The sequence below is a fragment of the Mustela lutreola genome, chromosome 5 (genome assembly GCF_030435805.1).
Source record: "Mustela lutreola isolate mMusLut2 chromosome 5, mMusLut2.pri, whole genome shotgun sequence".
In the NCBI taxonomy this organism is placed as follows: domain Eukaryota; kingdom Metazoa; phylum Chordata; class Mammalia; order Carnivora; family Mustelidae; genus Mustela; species Mustela lutreola.
The window spans coordinates 126727261-126747055 of record NC_081294.1 but is presented as its reverse complement, the minus strand read 5'-3'; the positions used below and the strand labels follow the sequence as shown (position 1 = coordinate 126747055).

The 19795-nt window shown below is 37.9% G+C and overlaps 1 protein-coding gene across 20 annotated transcripts in view; it reads right to left on the bottom strand.

Annotated features, from left to right (window-relative positions):
- PAM (peptidylglycine alpha-amidating monooxygenase) overlaps nt 1-19795 on the bottom strand; it is a 155155-nt gene that overhangs the window by 72371 nt on the left and 62989 nt on the right. The gene's annotated exons all lie outside the window — the stretch shown is intronic.

Genomic DNA, 19795 nt, shown 5'->3' with positions numbered 1-19795 from the left:
TGAACTCAGAATACCAAATCATAAGCTAGCTGAAAAAGTTGGTCAGAAAGGCTGATTCTGTGACTAGAATGAAAGTAAACAGGAGAGAGGAAACAGATGCAAAGGTTAACATAGGGCAGAAGACTAGAGCAATGGAATTCCACAGCTTAAAAAATAGATGGGAATGATAATGAATCAATAACTAAAATAGTCTGAAATTATAGGATTAAATTTGTCTGAAAGAAAGGTAGAATAGGAAGTGGATTCTTTCTCCAATTTGTATTTCCACATAAATGTTGTACATTTGTACATGTCCAATGTCAGATTTGCTGAGTGGAAAGTTTGAAAGTAATCTGTGTATTTTAATTACACAGTTAGTTGACCATAGGGCCTTAATAAGATCATCATCAGTTTCAGCTATGTGCTCACTGAGTGCCTTTGCTTAAAATGAGTAGGAGCTGGAAGGTTACCAATTTTAACACTTGGTAGATTAGTACTTGCGATCAATATTGATACCACTATGAAACTGCAGTCTATAAATGAGATAATCTATGTCAAGAATGGAGCACTCTAAATGGAGCACAGTAAAAATCCAATGCATCTTAGTTATTATTATCATTATTCTTTTTTTTTAATTAAATTTATTTATTTTCAGCATAACAGTATTCATTATTTTTTCATCCCACCCAGTGCTCCATGCAATCCGTGCCCTCAATAATACCCACCACCTGGTACCCCACCAGGTGAAAACAAATTCTTTCTTTTTTAATTTTTAATTTTTTATAAACATATATTTTTATCCCCAGGGGTACAGGTCTGTGAATCGCCAGGTTTCTTTTTATTGGTAGATTCCAAGAATCTTCAACACATGAATATTTTCTTTTGAGAAACACATTTTCATAATCATAGGTCTGGAATTTCTTTAATTGAAGAAACTGGAAATTTTTCTTTAATTGAATTGTTTCTTTCATTGAAGAAACACAGAATTTCTTCATGTAATAACAGAGGGATAGAAGAAAAGAGGAAAGGAACATGGAAATGTTAAATGAGTAAAGAGATGATAAAAAAAAGGAATTATAATTGAAAGAGAAAATGGACCCCGGGAAACAATCTGAGGGATTCAGACCCAGTAGAGGGGGGAACAGGGTGATGGGTATTCAGGAGGGCATGTGCTATGATGAGCACTGTGTGTTAAACTTAACTGATGAATCACTGAACACCAAAAATAAATAAATAAATAAATAAGGTCTGTTTTCTCTAGTAAAAAACAACAACAAAAACAAAGAAACACTTTATATTGTAAAGAATTTTGTCCTAAGTAAAAAAAATAAATTAGGAACCAAAGGGAATTTTAAAAAAATGAAAGAAAGAAAAGAAATGTTATTTAATTTATTTTTTTAAATTTTATTTATTTATTTGACAGAGAGCACAAGTAGGCAGAGAGGCAGGCAGAGAGAGAGAGAGGAGGAAGCAGGCTCCCCACTGAGCAGAGACCCCGATGCAGGGCTCGATCCCAGGACCCTGGGATCATGACCTGAGCTGAAGGCGGAGGCTTTAACCTATTGAGCTACCCAGGCGCCCCAAGAAATGGTATTTTAAAGATACCATACAAAACAGGGATACTCTCAAAGTGGTTACAAAAATGCTGATTCAGAAGGGTGTGCACTGGGTAGATACAGAACAGAGTCACCAGTGAAATACAGAAATATTAGTAAGACATAAATAGCAAGGTCTGGCTAAAATGAAATTTTTGGATTGGGTACCACATGATCATGAAAGAGTTGATAATGCATTGTCTTAAGGTCCCTCCCCAACTTTTAGTAATAAAGTTCTCTTTGACCAGACCCAAGACAATATACTTCTTTCTGAGATCTAGACTAGAGGTCAGTTCAACAGGATCCCTTGTTTATAGAAGAGAGAGTGAGGCCTTTTTATACTGATTCTGAAATTGTTGTTTATTCTACTTTTGCTCTATCTTCGTGCAAAAATCATGACAGCTGTTCCTTCCAGGTAGCTTCATTTATTTTATTTTAGTTTTCGTATCCCAAAGTAAATCATTCTCTTCTTTATTGGATTGGGCTATAGGTTCACTCTTTCTCTAAGGTACACTGGTGAATTCTTGACCCTTAGCTATTAATGTTCTGTGCTTACTGAGGACTGAACCCCAGACATCCCTGATAAAGAGATCTTTCATGATTGCTATTCTCTTTTAGTAACACATAATTGTACCCTAATGGATTTCAAGATGTGGAGATGAAACTTTATCACTAGGTAGGTATCAGGTGACATTGGGACTAATTTCATTATATGTCACTATATTTCATTATAATGTCACATGTAGGTATTAGGAGCTTTTGTAATGGTGAAGACATTAAAGTGGAAAAGTTAAAAAAATTATTTTTAAAAAAATATAAAGTTAGAAAGTCTAATAATGTCTCAGAAGCATAGGACTATAATGTAGTACCAGGAGTTAAGTGGCAAGACTTCTAGAAGTAGACTGATAATGGCAGAAACAAGTATTTCCAGACACTGGATGAGGCTTGACAATAGCATTCAATCAGAATCTAATCTTGAGCCAGATGAAAACTGGACAACCACTCCACAAGGATCTCAAGTTTGAGTTTTTTGAGAAATTGCTCTCCTCTGCCGAGGCAGAGATGTATAACCCATAGCATGGTATTTTATCAAATATATAGACTCAGAATTTCAGAACTGAAAGGGATGCAGAAGATGAGGGAGTTCAATTCTTACACGTTATAGACTGGGGGAAGGAAGCTACTGGGATTAAGAGTGTTGGCTAAAATAATTCAGCTAACTGGGACGCACCTGGGTATCAAAACTGATTCTCCTATGCTAATATTTACTAAACATTTCTCACTTTAAAGAAAAAGAGTTCCATTTCTGAAACACTTTCAAGGCATTTTATCTATGAAATATCCTCAAGCTAAGATAAAGGAATTAAGCAAGAATGGATAAGTGGTACTTAAGGACTCCACTTACGCAGGAAGTTCATTCTCTTAATGGGAGGTGAATGCATGGGATGGAAGAATATCCATTCCAAACTATTTAGCTTGCTTTTCTAATAATAGCTTGTCATTCCTGCTTGGATACAGGGCTAAGTAGTAAAGTAACTATGTAGAATAATGCATGATAATAACCTATTAGATGGTAGGTCCTTGGAAGACTGCTGGTCTCTCCTAATCTTTCCCTCTGGAGAGAGCCTTCTACACTTCATGAGCTCAGCTTGTCCTGGTGGTTTCCTGCTTCAATAAAAAACAGGTTAACCATCGATCCTAGGGGAACCAGTGTATTGTTACAAGCTACATCCCACTAATTGGAAAAGTCCTTCAGAAAGACAGTCGAGAGTGGATTTCAATTCACTGCACTCTCTTAGGAAGGTAAAGGAGAAAGCATGCACGTTATCTACTATTCCAGCCACAGTTTTGGATAATGGATCCTTTCCTTATGGAAGCATGCCTGGAACCATTGCCAAATCTTATGAAAAGCAAAGAAATAACATGTTTAATGATAAAAACATAGTTCACGAAGTTTGTAAGCAAGTAGTCAACGGTATCATACTCTTCCACCCTTTAAGAGTGTTCTGAACATAAGTTAAAGGCCACCTTCCTGAATTTCTCACTGTCTAGAACAAAAATGAATCAAGGAAATCAGAGGACACACACCAATAATTTTGCAAAAATGTACATAGATAGTGTAATAACTATTTTGCCCATGAAGCTGGTTTGATCGTCACCTTATGGTTCTTTGTTCTAAATGATATTAAGGGGACAGATGAGATTTTGCTGAGATTATGTTATGGCACCCAAGGTGACCAAGAATGGGTGATGACTTGGGGATTCGTTTCTAAAGTTAGGGAATTTTCATGTAGTCAAAATCACTTGGAAAATCCCTTAGGAGAGTGGAGAGTGTGGTCTCTTAATAGATACAACACAGCATTGTTGTTTCCTTCACCTTGGAACAGACTGCTGTCAGTTTCATCATTTGGGCCACATTGTTTAAAAAAAAAAGTTATTTCTACACAGCTGGACTGTATAGTTATATAAAAAAAGGTTATTTCTGTACAGTTGAAATGCTGCAGCAAATGAGCTGGAAACAAGCACAAGAGGCAAATAGGAAAGAGTAGAGGGAACAGCAGACCGGGGTCTTGCGTTCGCTTTGGTTTTAACGAAGCTAATACACAGCTCCTTTGTTGTTGTCTTTGTTTTTGTTTTAGTACCACCCGTACTATAAATGCAGGTCTTTTTTTTTTTTTTTAAGATTTTATTTATTTATTTAATAGAGAGAGAGAGATCACAAGTAGGCAGAGAGAGAGGAGAAAGAAGGCTCTCTGATGACCAGAGAGCCGGATTCGGGGCTCGATCCCAGGACCCTGAGTCCATGACCTAAGCCGAAGGCAGAGGCTTAACCCACTGAGCCACCCAGGTGCCCCTATAAATGCAGGCTTAAAGTCACTTGACAGTATTCAGTAAAAAGATGATCCTCCAAATTAAACAGAAAATGCATACCTGGAATTCTAGAGAATTCTGGAGTTTCTTCAAAACAAAATTCAAGTCACCAAATGCCCCCTAGAGAACTCATGCTTCTTTGAAATCCTAATCTCAGAATATCAGGACTCTCCAGTTACAGACACACTGATATAAAATAATCTCCACTCAAAAAGCGCTAACACCTTGAGCAGTCATGGCAAATGTCTATCTGTTTAGCAGAAATCAGTGAAATAGGGGCACTGCTGATGCAGACACAATCCGCACAGAGGTTTTCCTGGAGGCTGTTGAAAGCTGGCTTAACAGACACGCCTCAGTGTTAAATAAACGAGAAAAAAAAAAAAAAGCCTGCCTTCAAAAAAGAATTCCTTTTGAAGCTGTCACCATAGCGAGTTAGCCTCTTTTGATTTCGTATTCACTGCTATGGGACTAGAAATTACGGCTTCCATTTGTCCTGTGGCAAGGAAGAGAAAATGCATTTATTCATCTTGCAAGAAGACGACTTTCACAAATGATGGCCTGTTCTGTTCCCAAAAGAGATCAAATGGAAGGCAGGCAGGCAGGCTCACCAACGTGCTTTTATAATTCCTCTGTGTGTATAGGATGTTATGGCATGACTAATGTCAGAGCACCTTACTGTTTCCATCCCTGATGAAAGCCAAAAAAATAACAATAAAAAATAAAAAATCTACAGTAAAGTTTAGGGTTTAACACGATTCTTCTCTGAGAATTATGAATCATTTCCAGAATCATATTTCTAAGGAAGTAAAATTAAAAGACAAAACCCAACAATCCTAGGTAAAGAGTATTTTTTTTAAATAGCAGTGAGTTTTTAAATTATTGATTGGTTCCTGAACTTTCTATTGAACTATAATATACAGAAAAATGCACAAATCAGAAGGCACAGCTTCAGGAATTCAAAAGACCTAATAAACCCTTGTAAACAACACCCATATTAAGAGGCAAAACCCCCCATTTGTGTCCCATTCCTGAGGCATTAAGTTTTAAAACTTTATGTTATGGATATGCTATATGCAAACATTTATTTGTCTTTCTGGAATTGTCTTTTAGCTAAAACCAGGCACATTTAACTAGTTGTCTACAAGCTTCAGGGGCTTTGGTTGGACTATTTAAAATATCACACCTGGTTACTAAGAAATATTTTTTCCTCTTTCTCTCAGGGAAAGTCCTTCAACTTCTTTACTGTATCTGTTTTTTAATATATATTCACTTTAAAAATGATAATTTAAATTTTCTTCTGCATTCTTCCAATTATTGTCTGTTCTCCCCACCGAGGGCTGACTGTACCTGCAAAAGTCTAGGAGGCACACAGAAAATATTAGATAAAAATAAATAATGGAATGAAAAGGGACTTTAAGATTTTTATCCAAAGATGCTGTTTTACTTATTTTTATTTATTATTATTATTTTTTACTTTTTAAAAAGGTTTTACTTATTAATTTAAGAGAGAGAGAGATAGAGAGAGACAGCACTATGGGAGGTAGGGTGGGAGGTGGGGTGGAGGGAGGGGGAAAAGCAGACTCCCCACTGAGTAGGGAGCCTGACCGAAGGCTCAAGTCCAGTACCCCGGGATCATGATCTGAGCCCAAAGCAGATGCTAAATGGATGAGGTGTCTCAGAGATACTCTTTTAAATTCAATTTGAAACATAAAGTTAAAATTGTTTCTCATATAAAATGCTCCATTATGAATTTCTGAATCATTTTGAGAGTATTTTTTTAATATATATAAAAGGTTAACCTTTCACTCCTGTTGGAATTCTCAACTCCTTTGTGCAACATATTCTCCCCCCAACCCCCGCCTTTTATTTAGCTCAAACCTCTAATTGCTCAGGAATGATAAACAAAAAGAGGCAACACTATCCTACTTTGTTCTGAAAACAGGAAGTTTATATTCTGCAAAAGCAGTAATTAAACTACAATATATGCCTTTGAAGCTCAATCTAAAATCAGTGGCTACATTTTCCACCCAACTGTCTTCATCAGCTTAAAATACTATTGTATGTTGTGCTTGGTTCTTCAATGAAAAAATTAATCTGAAGTATCTAATTTACATATAATTATGCATGCAAGTAGTCCGTGGTATTAACTAGGGAATACACTTAGAACATTATAGCCCATATATTTGATTTAGCATTAATTTTCAGTCATTCAATATGTTTATGTTGAGATGTGACTAAAGTAACATTTATAAAGCACTGTAGAGTTAAGAGGTGGTGTATAAGTACTAAGTATCACTTCTACGTTAAGAAAAAACACTGAACCCTTCGGTGACCCAAATTATCTCTCAAAATTCCCTCAGTCCTTAAGCAAGTCTTTTCAGTAATATAAAGTGTTAGGGTAGAAGGGACGCTGGTTACTGACCAGATTTTATTTTCCTTTTAGTTATTTCTAGGTGGTATGTTACACCTAAGTTGGGGAAACAAGAATAAGAAAGACTTGCAAAAAAAAAAAAAAAAAGAGGCTAGGGAAGTGTGGAGAGGAGAAATATTCCTATAATAAGAAAAACTCTTGAAAGTTTTCAAAGAGAGAGAAAATAAGAATTAATAGGTAATGAAAAGAAATGGAGAGCAGGATGAAGGGTTTCCAAATTGGATAAAAAGGGGAGTAATGTTTCTGCTGGCAGAAAGGAGTTTTGTGGGGTCTCTTTCAGGTCCAGAGAATTATATTTTTCTTTCTTATTTTATTCTTCTTTATTTTATTTTATTCTTCTTTTTCTTTTTTTTTTTTTAAGATTTTATTTATTTATTCGACAGAGAGAGATCACAAGTAGGCAGAGAGGCAGGCAGAGAGAGAGGGAGGATCAGGCTCCCCACCAAGGAGAGAGCCAGGTGCGGGACTCGATCCCAGGACCCTGGGATCATGACCTGAGCCGAAGGCAGCGGCTTTAACCCTCTGAGCCACCCAGGCACCCCTGAATTATATTTTTCTAACAATATTTTGTAAATATCACTAAATACTATATATAATTGAATCATTTTTACCAAATGCTTTTTGGTCATGCATTTATTTAGGGTTATCTTTTCCATTTTACGAGTAAGACAGTCAACTAATATTCAAGGGAATTAATAGTAAATGGGAAATGGAAGGTGCAAATCCTAGCATATCTCTTTACAAACTTCTACCATTTGCCAGAATTCCTAGGACACAGTGAGCAAACATAAACGTGGAAGGCAATGAAGGAGAACCGTGAGGGACAGGGTGAAGGGTAGGAAACCTGCTGGAATATGTATGAAATATGTGAAAAATGCCTTGAAGCATGTCTGGACCCTGAACTAGATGTCAATGAAACTTAATTGCATCTTCTCATTTTTATGTGAGCTGATGGGCAAGTAACTTTATTCCTCCTCTCAATTTCTTTCAGTTAAAAAATGAAATGTTACCTGCTATTAATTTAAAGGGAATTAATTAGTTGAGACTATGGAGCCGTGACCGACTTCAAAAGAGGAGTTAGTAATTATAAGTGATTACAAAAGCATGAGTTGCAAAGGAATAAATGAAGGTAAAGCATAAGGTTTTCTTGAAAAACAACTAGAAAATAAATTCGAAATGCGACAAAACTAAATGGTATTAGGGGACGTTCTTTTTTCCTAAAAAAGACATCACTTAAACTGAATATTATATTGCTTAATGTTAAGTTGCTTTTAAAACAGAGATAAAAAACACATTTTAGAGATAAAAAACATTCTTTAAAAAACACATTTTAGTGGGATGCCTGGGTAGCTCCGTCGGTTAAGCCACTGCCTTAGGCCCTGGTCATGATCCCAGGGTCCTGGGATCAAGTCCCGCATCGAGCTCCTTGATTGGCAGAGAGCCTGCTTCTCTCTCCACCTCTGCCTGCCACTCTGTCTGCTTGTGCGCTTGCACACTGTTTCTCTCTCAATCTGGCAAATAAATAAATAAATAAAATCTTAAAAAAATATAAAAAAACACATTTTACAGACAAAAACATTCTTTAAAAAACACATTTTAGAGATTAAAAAACATTTTAAAGGTATATGAATATAGCCTTTAAAAAAGAAATAATACTACAGTGCTTTATAGGTCTTCTCATAACCAAATGAATGAAAATGTAATTCCTGATCTTTTATGGCTATATTTAGGTATAAAAACAAACAGGTGTCCCATGGAATGAATGAGATGAATAAGGATCATTAGTTTTCCATACTGAGGATGATTAACAAAGTTGAGATGCAGGAAGCTGGGGAATCAAGGAGCTCACATTTATGCGAAGAGATCGGCAAGAGCAAAAAAATATTGCAGGATAATGGGCTGCTTTTGGATCATTGGGGAGGTACTGAATAGACCTAAAATCATGCCCATGACTCACATCAAGCTGCTTGTGTATAATGAAAGGTAGACAAGAACATGAAGAACACCCGATTACAATTCTTCTGAAATCAATGGGATGATCAAGCGACCTGATATAGAAATATCCCTGCTTGATAAGGGAAGTCAAGTACTTCATACATCAGGATGAAAAGGCATAAATAAGATGAGGTAAACGGCCCCATCTTTATACATGTTTATTCTGTTGTGCGTGAATGAGTTCATCCCTCCCAGTTCCTGGTGGTTCACTGTTTGTTTCATATAGTCAGGAAATGAACTTTGGCTCCTATACAAACTAGAAATCCAATGCAAATTAAATTTTTCTGGTTTTTAATAGCATTGGAATAGCAGCTATATCACCTTAGGCAAATCACTTAACCTTTCTGAGTATCGATCCCCCATTTCTGTAAAATGGAGAGGTTGGGCCGGATAAGCCCTTCTGGCACCCTGTTTCTTACCTGATTGCTGGAGACTCAGTCTCTGGAGTTAGAAACAAGTACTTTAAAAACACGTTAGTACACAACACAGAAGACCTATGGTTTTTACTCCTTTCCTCTCAGAAGAAAAGAAAAGAAAGTTATGATTTTCTTTTTAACAATGCCTTCTCAGCCGTATTTCCATCTCTGCATCTGCAGAAGTCTAAGAGACTACAGAATTTTGTGCAGTTGGAATGTCACCTGCTTGTCAATCATTTCTCTCTCGGAATTGGTTTCATGGTCTCTGCCTTCCTCTCACTCTCTAGTCCTTCTCAGTCCATATATTCCACTTAAAAATAAAAATGTAAAAAACGGGGAGGATATAACTTATTTTTGCTCACCCTTCAAATAATTTCATCTAGATTAAGTGTAAAGAAGGAACATTTGCATAACTATATATAGAAAGGGGGATCTCCAAGAAAGTCCTCTCTGCATTGTAAGTGGCTTCTACTATTACAACTCCTTGAAATCCAAACACCAGATTTTATGAAAAAGTTAAGAATAAACTCTTCTTCAAATTTCTAAGTGAAATCAAGAAAGTGCTAGAATACCAGGCAGTAATTAAATGCATTTTCTTCTTTCAAAGCTTCCCCTTTCTTAAGAGAATTGAGATTTAATTATATTTATTTTGGTAAGTGCAAATTATTCTACTCATGTCCCAAGCCCCAGGAGATTGCCCTGACACACCCGTAGTATAGGGGGAAAAATGTAGAAGTAACTTCAATTCTTAGAAGAAAATCTGAGCCTCAGTTTTTAAACTTTAGTTCGCATCAAAATAAACTGGGCAACTCATTAAATCAGAATTCTGGGCTTACTGATACACTAGTAACATATTGTCTCTGGGGAAAAATATTCACATGTGTGTACATATGGATTTAATATAGTTTTCATTAATATATATGATGTGTAGCACATAATAAATAATAAAATATATACTATTCTTTGCTGTAAATTCCCTATTACCAGTTCAAGGTCACAGAATTCTTTCCTTAGTTTTTTCCTGAACTTTTCCATAGCCAATGGATGGTTTTAATGGATGAGTGAGTAATTCAGACAAGAATGTTTGCTGATGGGGTGCCTGGGTGGCTCAGTGGGTTAAAGCCTCTGCCTTCAGCTCAGGTCATGATCCCAGGGTCCTGGGATTGAGCCTCGCATCGGGCTCTCTGCTCAGCGGGGAACCTGCTTACCCCCTTTCTCTCCGCCTGCCTCTCTGCCTACTTGTGATCTCTCTCTGTCAAATAAATAAATAAAATCTTTAAAAAAAAATTTAAAAAAAGAATGTATGCTGATGTTCTCATTTATTGAAACAACAAAGATACATGTTGTCAATGCATCTGCTTGTCAATAAAGTGGGCAAAGTCTTTGCTGCACTGGTTAAGAGTTCTAATATTGTAAAGATATTTCCTCAAATTTTTAGACTATTCACAATAATCTGCCTAACACTTTTTCCATAATTTTCTCTCTCTCTCTTTAAAAAGATTTATTTATTTATTTTAGAGGGAGAGAGAGAGAGAGAGAGAGAGAACAAGTGAGAAGTGAGAGAGAAGTGAGAGAGAGAGAGAACAAGTGAGAAGAGCAGGGGAGGGAGAGAGAAAATCTCAAGTGGACTCCATGCTGAGTGTGGAGCCCATGCTGGGAGCTTGATCTCACAACCCTGAGATCACAAGCTGAGCTGCAACCAACAGTCAGAAGCTTAAAGGACGGCACCACCCAGGTATCCCTCCATTGTTTTCTTAAATCTAAACAACCTGTGGTTGATTCCAAGCCATGGATGGGACATTGCGGAACCCTGGGCTAGGGAGAGATGAGCGGTTAAACACTATTTTAGAATATTCCCACTCTGTGGATGCAAGAGAAATAATGGCTTAATTATGCCCAAGAGCAGAATTAATAAGATGTAGTAAAATAATTAGGAAGTGATAATTTTTGAGTAACTACTGCCTTCATTTTTAGGGATGGTTATAATCAGCAGACAACTCAAAAAACATCCGAAAATTAACACCTGGGTCCTGTGCGTCAGCATGAGCCTGCTCTAACCCACCAGCGCCTCACCTCTACTTTTTGTGCATCTGACTCAGTACCTGGTTGGAACCAGGAATTTTCACTTCAAAAAGCACCCCTAGGAGATTCTGGCTCAGGTATTCCTTAGATTAAATTCTGAGAAACCCTGACTTCTCAGGATTTAGGAAAAAGAGTATGTACTTTAGAGGTAATTCTATTAAGACCCTCCAGCTAATTCCAATCCTTTTAATGAAATAATAAGAGAAGCTGTTTATTTAAGTAAACAATGGGCAAAATTTTTCAAGTGTGAAAACATCTAGTGGAGGTAAGGATATGAGGCTCGCTCGTTCGCTTGGATTGTAAATGGGAAAAACTGTTTTGTTGGGTAATTTGGTGGAATCTGTTAAGGCTTTAACACCACACGACCCAAAAACCCCATTTCTAGAAATCTACCCTGCAGGAGCAACACATCGTTACTTAAAACACTGCTTACATTAAAGTTCACTGCGGCATCACTCATGATAGCAAAAAGCTCAGAACTTAAATGTCTTTTGAGTAGGGAACGGGATATATAAATTTTAGTATATCTGCACAACAGAATACTAGGCAGCTATTATAAATAATGGAAGAGCTTTACATGGTCTGCCTTAGAAATATACCCAGGGTACATCGTTAAATTAAAGACAACAGCAGATGCAGCTCTGTGAAGAGAGAGGTCTGATTTTTGCCCCCAAAAGAAAAAGTGCATAGATACACATCTGGGGTTTCTGTGTTTATACAGAGAGGTTAGTTAGGATAAGCATGTGAAAAGTAGGCAGATATAAATGATAGTTACCTGGAGGTAGGAGTCCAGGGACAGAGGGGGATAGAAATGAAAAGGGTATCATACACATGTAATCTATATAGATTTTCTTCAGCAGTTTCACTGAGGTGTAATTCACATAACATACAATTTACCCCTTTAAAGTGTGTAAGTCTTTGGTTTTTAGCACATTGAGATGTGTAACTGTCACCTCATATTACAGGTTTTTGAATCGTAAGGTGTGGTGAGTGATTTTTTTTTTTTACTGTGTGTGTTTTTTTTTTTTTAAGGTTTTTCTGTATTTTCCAAAAGATGAAAAGTAAAGTTTGGGGGGGGGGTTTATTTTAATGGGAAAGTATTCAGATATATCCAGAGTCCTCACACCCTTGTTTTTATTTTAACTGAGAACTCAAGTGTTAGAGAATAGGTTTCTTTGTTCTAATAGAAGTATTTGCAATTCTAAAGTCTGAAAAGCTCTGGAATCCTAAGGTTTTTTTTTTAAAATAGTGTTTGGCAGCAAAATTTGGTCTAAACGGATGTGATGCTATTTATGGTCTTCATTTATCCCTTGTAGAGTAACTATTTGAACATTTTTCTATAGGAATACAAGCATATATGATTAGGGATGGTGTCCCAGACTCCCAAAGGTGATATAATGATTTATGTGTACCAATTCCTTTCTATCAGATTTAAAGTTCTTACTTCCAAGCCACATCTATCCCACAGCACTTGAGTAACTTTGTGGCCTGATATCAAAAATAATAAAGAAATAAAAAATTGGAGTCAGAGAGGGAAGAAAGGAGACTTGAAGAGTGGCATGGGTATCAAGTCTTGGGAGAAAAGAGGGAAATGATGTAAAGTGTACCCTTCCTGGAACCACATTTCTGTATGTGTTGAGGATATGTCTCTTTAAGCAGGGCTGCTGTCCCTGCGTTGAGAACCCTGGAAAGAAAGACCATGGTGAGAACTAACCTCATACTAACCATATATATATATGTGTATATATATATACATATATGTATATATATATATATATATTAAAGATTTTACTTATTTGAGAGAGAGCACAGCATGAATGGGGTAGGGGGGCAGTGGAAGAGGGAAAAGCAGACTCCCCACTGAGGAGGGAGCCTGACCTGGGGCTGGATCTCAGGACCCTGAGATCATAACAGGATTCAAAAGGCAGATGCTTAACCAACTGAGCCACCCAGGTGCCCCTAAGCTCCTATATTGTGGAAGGGGATTAGGCTTGTTGGACTAGGTGCACATCAGGGTCCTATTCGGGGAAGGCAAGGCTGTGTGCTAGTAATGTGATGTCTAGGTCTCTCTGTCCACATAGAGAGGCTCATGGCTTTTAGGCAGCTCCCTGAGGCAGGGGAACAGTAACACTGTCCACATGTGCAATTTCAGAAGAGGTTCTTCCTTTTTTTTTTTTTTAATTTATTTTTTTAATTAACATATAATGTATTATTAGCCCCACGGGTACAGGTCTGTGAATCGTCAGGCTTACACATTTCACAGCACTCACCATAGCACATACCCTCCCCAATGTCCATAACCCAACCACCCTCTCCCTACCCCTCTCCCCCTGGCAACCCTCAGTTTGATTTGTGAGATTAAGAGTCTCTTATGGTTTGTCTCCCTCCCGATCCCATCTTGTTTCATTGATTCTTTTCCGGCCCCCCAAACCCCCCATGTTGCATCTCCACTTCCTCATATCAGGGAGATTCAGAGGAGGTTCTTAAATATGTAAAGTAATCCAGAATGTTAGAAAATACATGGATTTAAACATGCCACCCACAGTAACCCTCACTTTGCAGAGGAGTAAAAGCACATGAGATGTATCTTCCTAGAGAGCATGCAGGAGGAAGCTGCTGGGAGGGGTTTAGAGAAAACACCAGAGGAAGCGGTGGGCCATGACCTTCCCCGCAATTTCCCCCCATCTCCGCTCTCTCCGCAATCAGGTATCAGGGAGTCAAGAGCACTCTCATGCTTCCACTAAAGTCAGAGTGGTCTGCTTTATACTGGAATGAAGTAATTTTAAGTGCAGCTGCCCTGCCACTGATCTATCTTCCATCTTGTTAAAAAATGCATTAGCAAGGGATTTTCCTGGGCTCACAATTTCAAAGCTTTTTGCAATAGCTAGCTTCCTGGCAGTAGTCTCGTTAAGAGGCAGAGACGCGGCAGAAGTCACAGTGGAATTAGAATGCCTCCAGAGCTTTCTGTGTTCCCTTCTGCCTGCCATTGTTTCCACTCTCTCGTGCTCATCCTTACAGTCCCTACAGCAGTGGTGAGCCAGGAACCTCCCATGCCTATATGGGTGAGTGTGGGGTGTACGCACTTGAACTCACACCCTGTGTCTAGTAACGCCCACCTCCCTGGAAGGAAGCTGTTCAGAAGCTACACCTAACGGATCATAGGCTGGCATAAACAAAGAAGGTGAGAAGAAATCAAATCCGAAGGTCACCAAGTCCAGGCACTTGGTGACAGTCCTGGTGACACGGGGAGAGGGTCTGTATCCCTGACAATACCTGCTACTTTTCCTGTAAGCAACAAGAGCTGAAGGAGAATACATAGTTTACAGCTTGGAAATTCTGTCAACCCAAAGATGCTGATGACTTGGGCACAGGTCCTTTCCACCATTTTTAAGGATACCTGTTCCAACTTCAGTTAGTGAGTAAATGGGTTTCCCAAATGGAGAACTGAGTTAATGCTGAAGACCAAGAATCTAAAATCAGTAACTCTGCAAAGGAGAGGCCAGTTTTCTAAAGATTCCCATAAGCGAAAACACCCAGAAGAAATGTGGCAAATTTCTGTAACAAGCTCAGGAGAATTTTCTCTTTGGAACAAGACTCTATTGAAAAAACTTGTGTTGGGAAAAAAAAAATAAATAAATAAAAAAGGACCAGGAAGAATCTCTAGTTCCTATTATTCTAATTTCCTTGGGGGAAGGGACAGTCTTGTAGTTTATCTTCTTATAAATGAACAACGAACAAAAAAAATCTGTTGTGGAGAACAGTAAGCAGCTTAACTAAGAAAGTTCTAGTCACAACGTGACAGCTATGAACAACTCTGTGTCTAAATCTAACAAGAAATTTTAACATCCTGGAAAAGTAACCAGCGCACTCTTTATATTAGGAGCAACTACGACCAAAAGGTTGGATTTAGGGCAATTTATGTCACCTTGAAGCCTTTTATAGGGACAATAATGATACCAGTTAACATTTACTGAGTACTTAGCAGGTACCTTTCTATGAACCATTATGATCCCATTTTATAGGTGAGGAGGAGGGCAGAGAGGTCTAGAAACTTTGTGAGGGTAACAGAACTAGAAACTACCTTTGCCAGGCCATCTGGTCTTTTAGAGTCAGATCACCTAACCTCTGGCACAATGTTATTGTTTATTTGGGATATTCATTTCTTTTTTTTTTTTTTTTTTAATCTTATTTTTAAGCAATCGCTACACCCAACATAGGGCTTGAACTCACAACCCGAAGATCAACAGTCTTATGCTCCATTAACCGAGCTGGTCAGGATCCCTGGGACAATCATTTCTAATCATATTGCATTATTTTTTCTGTGGAATATTATTTTATAAAAATCTAGGAAGTATACAATTAAAAAAGAATTCATTCTGGCTTCCTGGAGCCTCAGTCCTGGGTCACACTGGCATGCTAAAGTCCCGATCTTTTCTTCATACATAAGGTTAGTGATTTCCCACATGGTCAAGCTTAGAACTGAAGCCGAGGTTACTGCTTGGCTAATAAATGCTCTGAGTACTTTGCAGAATGAAGTCCTAGCAAAGCTGGGTACTGTCCAACCCCACCCTTCACCAATGTTCTCATCTCTTGCCACTTCTCTCTGCATTTCACACCCCAGTAGCACCAAATTACCAAAAGTTCCTTGTGGACATGAGGCATTTCACTCCCCTGTGTCTAGACACATGCTTTTTTTTTTTTTTTTAAAGATTTTATTTATTTATTTGACAGAGAGAGATCACAAGTAGATGGAGAGGCAGGCAGAGAGAGAGAGAGAGGGAAGCAGGCTCCCTGCCGAGCAGAGAGCCCGACGTGGGACTCGATCCCAGGACCCTGACATCATGACCTGAGCTGAAGGCAGCGGCTTAACCCACTGAGCCACCCAGGCGCCCCGCAGACACATGCTTTTACCCATCTGGAACGAGGCTTCCCCCTGCCCCTGCCTACCTGGGGGTTCCTGATCACCATTCAAATATCCTTGCTCTGTTTCCATCTGCCAAGAAGCCTTTTCTAGACACCTCCCTTCCCTTCCCAGCAAACCTGCACGCTCCTCCTCTCCACAGCCCCCGGAGCTGGTATAAATTTTTAGTATTGTCTAGAAATGCAGATTCTGTGCTTGTCTCTCCTGCTAACCTATACTCAACTTCCTGTGGACAGGAAGGTTAGGATACCCAGACCCAGCAAGGGTCTGACACTGTGCCTGATGTGGCATTTAATAAAGATGGCTCTTTCGAAACGACACTTTTACAGCTTCACATTCTGTGCAATTTCCAAAACAAACAAAGACCAAACTGAAACAAAGATTTCATGTAATCCCACAGAACTCCCTAAAATCACTCTCAATTTTTTCCTACTAATAGATATCACAGTCCAAGACACACTCAGTCTGGCTTCTGATACTTTATCACATTCCAAAAAATTTTAAAAGATTTTTCTTCACTGTTGGCGTTTTATTAAAGAAAAGTACTAGATTTCTCACGTAAGGATATATACTCCCCATAAGGATAAATACTTACACCCTTAAGACAAGTATTTCCCTACTTTTCAGTAGTGTAGCAACTTCCTTCTCCAGTTAGTCTGCTTCTGATATTTAATTTCTATACTTAAAAATATCATCAAAAGTTTGAACACTAAGTTCAAATTGAAAACATCAAGATAATGGTTTTAACATTTTAAAGGAAGAAAAGGAATCACACAATTCTGACTTTCCTGCTTATTGACTATTTTCTTTCTTTTCCTTGTTCTTTCTAATACTTGGAAACAAGCACGCATACATACAGTTTCATGATTTGTTATTATATAGTCTATATAAATTTTTATGATTTGCTATTATACCATTTATTTAACTAGTCCCCTATTAGGGACCTTTGTTAAAGTTCCAGTTTTTCATATTAATAGTTAATGGGGCATAAACAACCATGGGTAGGTAGCTCATTTAAAAACAACAACTCTTTCTTTAGGATAAAAGCCTTCAGTAAGATTTTAATGTTCTATATAAAATCCATATAATATGACAAAGTTGCTTTTCAAAACACTGCACTAATTTAAAAAGCTTCCCAAACTGTACCAGATTAATTCAAACCCTGATAGTCCTACTTCCATAATTCCATTTCCACTCACCCCTGATTTAATAAATATAAAATGCTCTCTAGTTTTAGTGAGATTTGATATCTTCCCATGCGTTTTTTAATTTTCTAAGTCACATATAGCTTAAGGCATAAGATCTTATCTAAGATTACTGAAAAGATTACATGGCTGAAATTTTTTGTTTATATTTTTGTTATGTTTCAGTAAGGTTCATGAATTATAGTACCAGTAATCCTTCTAACTCATACCTCATATACACCTTCTTTTAGAAAAATGGTTCCCAAAAAAGTGAAAAATGAAAAATCTGTATAAAAATTCCTCATCAGTCTCTTAAAGAATAACTGTGTATTTACCTATCAAATCTCAGAACTTTTAAATTATCCCTAGATTAAACATAAATTACAAAACAAAACTAATTCCTCACCAGTAATAAAATAAATTAGGACAGTAATATATTTTAAAACTAGTCTCTATCATCCGTCTTCCCTAGGGTATCAGTGTGCTACCTGTTAGGACATATTACAAAGCTAGGAGGAATGTGGCCGAAAAGTGAAGTCCAGAGCTCCACAGAGGGACAGAAAGTGGGGCTAGGGAATGTGTGTGGGTATGGCCAGCTACTTTAGTTGTGGTGGGCAGGGAAAGCCTTCCTTGCCTTCTTGGGAAAATTACAGTCTTGATCAATATTTGGAAGTCAGCAGTGCCTGACTCTCTCCCTGTTCCGCTGATACCAACATGGTAACTTTTTATTTTTTTTTTTTATTTTTTTATTTTTTTTATTTATTTTTTTTTTTAAATAGATTTTATTTATTTTATTTGACAGAGAGAGATGACAAGCAGGCAGAGAGGCAGGCAGAGACAGAGTGGGAAACAGGCTCCCTGCTGAGCAGAGAGCCCGATGTGGGGCTCGATCCCAGGACACTGAGATCATGACCTGAGCCGAAGGCAGCGGCTTAATCCACTGAGCCACCCAGGCGCCCCCATGGTAACTTTTTAGAACAGATCACTTCTGTTTATTCCTCAAACACAAACATTTATTCCATTGTTTTCAACAAAACCCTATCTCAACACTACAGTTAACAACTTAAGTTTTAAGTCTCTGTTCCAAAAATGGAAAGCTATTTGTATACTATAACTCAAAGTGTATTTTTAATATAAAAACAAGCTTTATTTGGAAGTTAGCTTCATGGGCTGGTCCCTAGGAGCTTGTTTAGCTGATAATATATCTGATTGCAGTGCTAATGATAATTTTTCAATCATATAAAATTATCCTTCCTACTATCTTTTTCCAGAGAAAGACTGTATTTACTATCCCAGTCCTGAATACTGAGAATCTATGGAAACCACGACCACAGGAGGCACTCTCAGCAAAGGTCCCCAAGGATACCTCATGGACCGAGATGGACATGTACTTCAAGACTTAGTTGCCGGAGAGGAAGCTAATGTGTCTGGAGAGGAAAATGTATGAGGTTAGTTAGGAGAAATATAATGTTAAATTAGAGAACTCGGGGCAATATGTATAAGTCAGCAAGACATAGTGGAAAAGCTGATAAGCCAAGGAGAAGATTGCTTAATATTTACACTCCCGTGAACACTAAAGTGTGAACCTGGAAGGCAGTTGGAATTTGACTAAATGCAGCAGAAGGAAGAAGTACCAGTCTCGGTTGCCTTGGGAACAGGGCCCCTTCCTCATGTTAATGATTCTATAATAAGAAAAGGAGGATTTAATAGAGTACATAGTACAAACTTCCCGTTATAAAATAAAGTCACAGGGATTAATGTACAGCATAGGGAATATAGTCAATAATATTGTAGTAACTTTGTATGCTGACAGATGGTAATTAGACATCATGGGGATCATTTCATAATGTATAAAAATACTGAATCACTATGATGTCCACCTGAAATGAATAAGGTATTGTATGTCAATTATACTTCAATAAAAAATAAAAAATAAAGGGCATTGTCATCATGGGTAGACCAATGACACCTTAGCAGGTGTCAAACGAGTAGGTGGGGTCTGTGCGTCAGGGCAGCAGACGATGGACGAGGTCATGAAGAGACAAGTGTAGATCACAGATAAAGCACTGACACAAACCTGAGTGTTGGGGAACTTTCCTGGTACTGCAAGACATGTGGGCTCTTCCAGTGGCTTGCCTATAGTAGTAGAAATAAATGGCGAAATCCCTAGTCTGCTAACATTCGTCGTTGGAAGGAATCCCCTAATAGGAGAGGGTAGATAAGACAATACACTGGAAAGCGAAAGAACCCTGAAGTCAGCCTAAGAGAAAGGCGCACAGTAGGATAAGAGAATACACTTTTCAAAATAAACGTCGTTTCTT